The 8,650-nt window shown below is 55.0% G+C and overlaps 1 long non-coding RNA gene across 1 annotated transcript; it reads left to right on the forward strand.

The window, feature by feature from the left end:
* The first annotated feature begins 417 nt into the window (after positions 1 to 417).
* LOC113220578 lies at positions 418 to 6,889 on the forward strand. The gene is made up of 4 exons (XR_003307414.1): positions 418 to 458; positions 669 to 722; positions 1,460 to 1,504; positions 5,868 to 6,889. It is a non-coding gene; the product is annotated as an uncharacterized LOC113220578 (long non-coding RNA).
* The last annotated feature ends 1,761 nt before the right edge of the window (positions 6,890 to 8,650 follow it).

An 8,650-nucleotide genomic window follows, 5' to 3' on the forward strand; every position in this document is an offset into this window, starting at 1 on the left:
ATACATACTGGGAGGATGAGTCCGTGGGCAGATGGTAAAGGGTGAGTAGGTCAGAAGACAGGGCTCAGCCAGGTGCGGTGGCTCACACCTGTAATCTCAGCACTTTGGGAGGCCAAGGCAGGTGGATCACCTGAGGTCAGGAGTTCAAGACCAGCCTGGCCAACATGGTGAAACCCGTCTCTGCCAAAAATACAAAAATTAGCCAGGCATGGTGGTGGGTGCCTGTAATTCCAGCTACTTAGGAGGCTGAGGCAGGAGAATCGCTTGAACCTAGGAGGCTGAGGTTGCAGTGAACCGAGATCACGCCACTGCACTCCAGCCTGGGCGACAGAGCGAGACTGCCTCAAAAAAAAAAAAAAAAAAGGAGACAGGGCCTGACAGGTGGCATTCCTGAGCCATCATGTGCCTCATCTCCCCAGGTGTGTCTCCAGCTGCAGCCGCCAAAGCAGCTAAATACGGTGAGTTCCCCTCTGATGCCTTCCTGCCAGTGGCCTGCACCCCCTGCTATGCCCATCACCACCCTCCCCCAGCCCAGCTCAGGCCTCCCTCTGGCTCCACCAACCCTGAAGATCTTGTCTGGGACATCCCTTACCCCAGAACCCAGCAGGGATGTCAGGGCCTCTTCCAGATGGGAGTGCCTTATCCTGACCCCACCTGCCTCTTCTCAGGTGCTGCTGGCCTTGGAGGTGTCCTAGGGGGTATCGGGCAGTTCCCACTTGGAGGTAGGGGCGGCCAGCTCTGCTCTGTAGTCCTCAGCTCTGTCCAGGTCTAGAGAGGGCCTATCTGTCTAGCAGTGGGGACTCCCGGAGCCCATGTCCACATGAGGACAGGAGACTGGGACTGGAGAGGGTACTCTAGGACCGCAGATGTACTGGGCAAAGGGGCAAGCTGTAAGGTTGGGGACAGTGCCAGGCTGAGCTCAGGGTTGAGACCATGGGGTGCCACACCTGGTTGCTAGCTGGGGGCACGTTGTGTTGAGAAAGCTGCTCTGGCTATAATGGGGGAAATTGGCTGGGCGCGGTGGCTCACACCTGTAATCCCAGCACTTTGTGAAGCCTAGGTGGGCAGATCACTTGAGGTCGGGAGTTCAAGACCAGTCTGGTCAACATGGTGAAACCCAGTCTCTACTGAAAAAAAAAAAAACAAAAATTAGCCAGACGTGGTGGGCACCTATAATCCCAGCTACTCGGGAGGCTGAGGCGGGAGAATCACTGGAGCCTGGGAAGCAGAGGTTACAGTGAGCCAAGATCGCACCACTGCACTCCAGCCTGGGTGACAGAGCAAGACCCTGTCTCAAAAAATAATAATAAAATAAAATATTAAAAATTACATAGTAGGGGGATGGAGAGAAGATGATCCCAGACAGAGGGTCTTGGGTGAGCCAGTGCAGGCAGAGAGTGATGAGGCTAGAGCCAGTTCCCACCCCTACCAACCCACCAACCCGAAATCTCTCCTGCAGGAGTGGCAGCAAGACCTGGCTTCGGATTGTCTCCCATTTTCCCAGGTACGCCAGGCTCCCGGCCCCTGGGCCCTGCCCTAGAGCGCCAGCCACCTCCTCCCTCCTCTCCTGTGTCATCTCCTGTTCAGAAGGGCTGAGCCAGCACCCACGGGTGGACCCCACAGCATCAGGTCACACGAGGCTGGACCCCAAGCTGAACACAGAGCCTCCTCTCCTTCTTGCTGACCTCTTACAAAAACAGGGAACATTCGGTTTTTAAAAACAGTTCATGGCCAGGTGTGGTGGCTCACGCCTGTAATCCCAGCACTTTGGGAGATCAAGGCAGGTAGACCACCTGAGGTCAGGAGTTTGAGACCAGCCTGGCCAACATGACGAAACCCTGTCTCTATTAAAAATACAAAAATTAGCCATGTGTGGTGGTGCACACCTGTAATCCCAGATACTTGGGAGGCTGAGGCAGGAGAATCGGCTGAACCCAGGAGGTGGAGGTTGCAGTGAGCTGAGATGGCGCCACTGTGCTCCAGCCTGGGCAACAAAGCAAGACTCTGTTTAAAAAAAAAAAAAAAAAAAAAAAAAAAAAACTCAGATTTCATGCTCCTCAAGGTCCATGGAGGACAGATAGCTTTTCCACCATGTTGTAAAGGGGGGAAACTGAGGCTCGGAGAGTGCCAGGGACTGCTCCATGATCACACAGTGAGCAGAGGCAGAGCCCAGGGCCCCTGGCACACAAGCCCAGAACTTGGCCCTTTGCAGCCCACACTGCCCCCGCCCCGAGCCTCAGGCTGAACCCATGCTGTCTGAGAGGGCTTGACGGGCGCCCCAGAAGCGGATACACTCACAGCCCCTCTCTTCGCCTTGCAGGTGGCGGCGCTGGAGGCTTGGGAGTTGGTGGTGAGTCTGCAACAAGAAGTCACCTGATGCCTGGTGGGGCCCATTTCAAGCAGGGAGCCCCTGAGTTCCCTTCATGGGGTGACTGGAGTGACCATGGATCTGGGCTGGCCCCCTGGCGTGGGGGGTTCAGGGAGCCCACAGGAGAATCGTGGAAGCTGGAACTCCAGCGCTAGGCTGTGGGGAAAGGAGCCAAGGATCCTGATTCCTGGGGCTCCTGGCCTGGCCCTTGACAAGGCACCCAGAGGCAGACAGGGACCTGAGTCACCCTGGAGTTTACTGTCTAACTGAAGAGATTGACAAGGTCCGGTGTGGTGGCTCATGCTTGTAATCCCAGCACTTTGGGAGGCTGAGGCAGGAGGATCGCTTGAGGCCAGGAATTCGAGACCAACCTGGGCAACATAACAAGACCCCATGTCTACAAAATATTTCTTTCTTTCTTCTTTTTTTTTTTTTTTTTTTGAGATGGAGTCTTGCTCCATTGCCCCGGCTGTAGTACAATGGCATGATCTCAGCTCACTGCAGCCTCCGCCTCCTGGGTTCAAGCGATTCTCCTGTCTCAGCCTCCTGAGTAGCTGGGATTACAGGCGCCCACCACCACACCTGGCTAATTTTTGTATTTTTAGTAGAGATGGGGTTTCACCATGTTGGCCAGGCTGGTGTTGAACTCCTGACCTCAAGTGATCCGCCTGCCTCAGCCTCCCAAAGTGCTGGGATTACAGGCATGAGCCACCATGCCCAGCCTAAAATATTTCAAAAAGAAAGAAAAATAAGCTGTGTAAGGGAAGAATAAGGTCAGGGCAAGCAGGGTGGGCTGGGAGGGGAAGCTGAGTGGTCACGTGGGCAAGACCAAAACTGGGAAATGTGTCAGGGCTGACTGGGGTGGGGTGGGGTGGGGCACCTGCTGAGTCGCTTAGGTCTCCACAGACAGAATGCATCTGTGATTTGCAAGAAACATAGGAGCATAGCTGGACAGAGGGGGACAGGCTAGGTGGGGCTGAGGGACGGGCTGGAGGCAGGAAGGACTTTGGAACCTGCTGAGACAGAATGGAGGCCAGGTCCAAGGTGAAGGGGCTGGGAGAGGCAGGAAAGCCCAGCTCCCTCCTCCATCCTGTCCTCCCCATCCACAGGAAAACCTCCCAAGCCCTTTGGAGGGGCCCTGGGAGCCCTGGGATACCAAGGTGAGTAGAGATTCAGCCCCCTAAAGAGGCAGGGCAGGAGAGCCAGAGACAGAGGTGGAGGGATGGTCCACCAGCCCGGGTTCTGGAGCAGGGAGGTTAGGGAAGGGTGATGGATACCTCCTGCCCATCCCTCCTACCTCCCACACAGATATTCAGAGCTGGGTGTGGACTCAGGACCCTCCAAGCTCACCCCGGGCCAGGCCTGGCTGTCCCTCCCAAAGTCCCTTAGCCTGCTACAGGAAGTCAACTGGAAAAGAGAAGAAAAACACTGGAGGAGAAGGGAAGGAGAAGGGCTGGGACCACTGGAGCCGCAGAGTCAGGGAAACCGGAGGCTGTGGGCGTGGGGTGCGCAAGGTGCCCTGGGCTGGGCAGCAAGGGCTGAAGCTACCACCTAGGGCTAAGCCACATTCCTTCACAAAGATGCAGACCTGGCCGGGCGTGGTGGCTCACGCTTGTAATCCCAGCACTTTGGGAGGCCAAGACGAGTGGATCACCTGAGGTCAGGAGTTCAAAACCAGCCTGGCCAACATGGTGAAACCCCGTCTCTACTGAAAATACAAAAACTTAGCCAGGCATGGTGGTAGACGCCTGTAATTCCAGTTACTTTGGAGGCTGAGGCAGGAGAATCTCTTGAACTGGGGAGGCAGAGGTTGCAGTGAGCCGAGATCATGCCATTGCACTCCACCCTGATCAACAAGGGCGAAAATCCATCTCAAAAAAGAAAAAAAAGATGCAGACCTAGCCAGGCGCGATGGCTCACGCCTGTAATCCCAGCACTTTGGGAGGCCGGGGCATGAGATCGCTTGAGCCCAGGAATTTGAGACCAGACTGGGCAACAGAGTGAGACCCTGTCTCTACAGAAATTTTAAAACTTAGCTGGGGGTGGTGGTGCACATCTGTAGTCTCAGGTACTCTGGAGGCTGAGGCGAGAGGATCACTTGAGCCCAGGAGTTCAAGGATGCGGTGAGCTGTGATTGTGCCACCGCACTGCAGCCTGGACAATAGAGCAAGATCCTGCCTCAAAAATAAAATATGCCGATCCACCTCTGGGGAGGGTGTGGGCGGTTCTTTTATCTCCCCGCAAGGTCCTCCATATAATACCAAAAGGAGTCCCAGAGAAGTCACAGCTGTGCCCCTGTGGTTACTCAGGACTGTGAATTCTCTTCCACACAGTCCTGTTCCCCATTGCACAGATGAGACAGCTGAGGCCGGGGTGGGAGGGGCAGAGGCAAAACCAAACTGATTGTTTCCAGGGTGCCCAGCTTTCAACAGGGTGACAGTCTTGCTTGTGGCCCTATCATGGCATTTCCCAAACCAGGGGACAAACTTCAGAGAGAGGGCTGGGTGTGGTGGCTTATGCCTGTAATCCCAACACTTTGGGAGGCTGAGACAGGTGGGTCACCTGAGATCAGGAGTTCGAGACCCCAGCCTGGTCAACATGGCAAAACCCCGTCTCTACTAAAGATACAAAAATTAGCCGGGTGTGGTGGTGTGCGCCTATAATCCCAGCTACTCTGGAGGCTGAGACAGGAGAATTGCTTGAACCCAGGAGGCGGAGGTTGCAGTGAGCTGAGACCGCACCACTGCCCTCCAGCCTGGGTGACGACAGAGCAAGACGGTTGCGTCTCGAAACAAAAAACAGAAACTTCAGAGGCAGATGTCTGTTCCTGCCCTACTCTCTGCTCACTGCCACCAGGTGGCGGTAAGGAGCCATAGCTGGCTCAAGCAGGGGTAGGAACTACTCCCTGCCCCGCTGCTAGACAATGATGCCTTAACTAACACAGACTGGTGCCTTGAAACAGAGTTCACCCATCAGACCATTCCCAGGAGGTGTAGGAATCCTGCGTTTGGGTCCCAGCTCACACACTATGTGGATAAGACCCTCTCTCCCTCTACTGGGCCTTGATTTACTTATCTGATGCCCTCTCAGATGTATGGGTCCACCCCACTCCCTGACAGAGCCATCTCCTGCAGACACTGACTCTCCCTTCATCTCATGTTCCTTGATGGAGCTGCCCTTAGCCTTTCCCCGAAAGGCTTCTTGGAGCAGTGGAGCCAGGAGCTAGTGCCGGGCCCAGTCCTTCCCCAGCCAGGCCCTATGACCTGCCCCCTTTTCTGCGAGTGTTGGTTTCATCCAAGTAATATCTTGGGGGCTTCTCCCGCCCCATCTGTCCAGTGGAAGTTGATGGCATGGATCAGGTGTGAGTTTGGCCTGGGGCCACGGCTTGGCTTCTGGTGACTTCTTGGAGCCTCCATCCGAGTGGGTCAGAGCAGGTGGGGATTAGAGCCGAAACTGAGAGGGGCCAGACTCACAGTGATGTGCACCTCCTCCCATCCAGGTGGGGCCTGCCTGGGGAAAGCTTGTGGCCGGAAGAGAAAATGAGCTTCCTAGGACCCCTGACTCACGACCTCATCAACGTTGGTGCTACTGCTTGGTGGAGAATGTAAACCCTTTGTAACCCCATCCCATGCCCCTCCGACTCCCCACCCCAGGAGGGAACGGGCAGGCCGGGCGGCCTTGCAGATCCACAGGGCAAGGAAATAAGAGGGGAGCGGCCAAGTGCCTCGACCAGGGGGCCCCCTACTTCAGAGGCAAGGGCTGTGTGGTCCTGGCCCCCCACCCCATCCCTTCCCACCTAGGAGCTCCCCCTCCACACAGCCTCCATCTCCAGGGAAACTTGGTGCTACACGCCGGTGCTCTTATCTTCCTGGGGGGAGGGAGGAGGGAAGGATGGCCCCTCGGGGAACCCCCTCCCTGGGACTCCTCTAAAGATGGTGCACACACTTCCTGGGCAGTCCCAGCTCCCCCTGCCTACCAGGACCCACCCTTGGCTGCCGTCCAGTTGGTACCCAAGCACCTGAAGCCTCAAAGCTGGATTTGCCCATAGCATCCCTCCTCTCCTGCGTCCACTTGGCCGTCTCCTCCCCACCGATCGCTGTTCCCCACATCTGGGGCACCTTTGGGTTGGAAAACCACCCCACACTGGGAATAGCCACCTTGCTCTTGTGGAATCCATCCGCCCGTCCGTCCATTCGCCCATCCGTCCATCCATCCATGTCCCCAGTTGACCGCCCGGCACCACTAGCTGGCTGGGTGCACCCACCATCAACCTGGTTGACCTGTTGTGGCAGCCTGTGCCCTGCCTCCACCCCCATCCTACACTCCCCCAGGGTGTGCGGGGCTGTGCAGACTGGGGTGCTAGGCATCTCCTCCCCACCCGGGGTGTCCCCACATGCAGTACTGTATCCCCCCATCCCTCCCTCGGTCCACTGAACTTCAGAGCAGTTCCCACTCCTGCCCCGCCCATCTTTTTGTGTCTCGCTGTGATAGATCAATAAATATTTTATTTTTAGTCCTGGATATTTGGGGATTATTTTTGATTGTTGATGTTCTCTTTTGGTTTTATTTTTGTGGTTCATTGAAAAAAAGAGATTTTTTTTTTTTTTTCTGATCCGGGGAGCTGTATCCCCAGTAGAAAAATCATTTTAATCACTCTGATATAACTCTGGATGAAACACACCTTTTTTTTTTTTTAATAAGAAAAGAGAATTAACTGCTTCAGAAATGACTAATAAATGAAAACCTTTAAAGGAAACTGTCTTAGCTTCCTTCGTATGATTTAATCTGCCTTCAACTCCCTGGCCTGGATGGGGATCGGGGCTCTGCTTCAGGGAACCTCCACCACCCACAGTGTATTTGAGAGGTTGCCAACCAAAAGCCCCTGCTGCCGGCTTCTGGGACATCGATCTTTCTCCAAGTTTGGCTTGTTCTTTAACAAGGAGGCCAGGAATTGGAGACCCACCTGGACAACATTGTGAGACCCCCATAGCAACAACAACAACAAAATTACCCAAGAGTGGTGGTGCATGCCTGTGGTCCCAGCTACTCAGGAGGCTGAGGTGGGAGGATCGCTTTAGCCTGGGAGTTCGAGGTTGCAGTGAGCTATGATTGCGCCACTGCACTCCAGCCTGGGTAAGTGAGCAAGACTCTGTCTCAAAAGAGAGAGAGAGAGAGAGAGAGAGAGACAGATAGGAAAGGTGGATTACCTAAGAGAACTCAGAAGACAGTCAAGGGTAATCATTTTCCTCCGAAACAGTCCCCTCTGAGGAAGACTAGCTCTCATGGGTGGCCCATGTAAGGCATCATTTGGCTTGAGAAATGCAGGTGACACCCAGCAGCAGGTTCAGCTCCACCCTTACTCAGATGCACCCATTCCCATTCTGGCCCTTCCTCCTCCCCTTGAGGCCAGAAATCCATGGGGCCCGAGAATGCACTCACCTGCAGCCCACATCTCTACCTCTGGACCACGCTCTGGGTACCAGGGCTCACTCGGCCTCAGGCCTGTGCCGTCCTCCTGAGAGTGGGCCCTGTGCTGAGTGTGCACACCTCTAAGCCAGAAACGTGGCAACAGCTGTTCATGGAGAGTGTGGATGGAGCTCACTGTGCAGACTGGAGCATATATGGGTTTGCACACAAGGATCCTTGTGATCCCAGAAGGAGCTGGGAGGGAAAGAGAAAGCTGGTAGAGGTCCGCTCAGGGAGAGCTTCCCAGAGAACAACAAAGGGCAAAAAACATTTTACCAGGCAAAGAATAGAACGGAGAGGAGGGTCAGGCCTTTCATGCAGAGGACAGGACAACCAGAATGTCTAGTAGGAGAGGGCAGCACTGAGGACTTACGGAGGATAGATCAGGATAGAGTGAGCGGTGCAATTCAAGGAGATGCACAAGAGGGTTGCTGTAATAGTCCAGGGAGGGGTGACACAGCCTGCCCTACAGTGGTGGCAAAGGATATCCATTCATCCATCCACACATCCACCCATCCACCTATCCATCTATCCACCCATCCACCCATCTATCCACCCACCTGTCCATCCATCCACCCATCCATCTGCTCACCCACCCACCCACCCATACATACACTCTTCCACCCATCAATCTACCTATCTACCCATCCACCCATCCATCCATCCATCCATCCATCCATCCATCCATCCATCCACCCACCCACCTGTCCATCCAACCACCCATGCATCTACCCACCCACCCATCCATCCATACACTCATCCACCCATCCATCCATTCATCCATTCATCCATCCATCCATCCATCCATCCACCCAC

The sequence above is a fragment of the Piliocolobus tephrosceles genome, unplaced genomic scaffold (genome assembly GCF_002776525.5).
Source record: "Piliocolobus tephrosceles isolate RC106 unplaced genomic scaffold, ASM277652v3 unscaffolded_4507, whole genome shotgun sequence".
Classification (NCBI taxonomy): Eukaryota; Metazoa; Chordata; class Mammalia; order Primates; family Cercopithecidae; genus Piliocolobus; species Piliocolobus tephrosceles.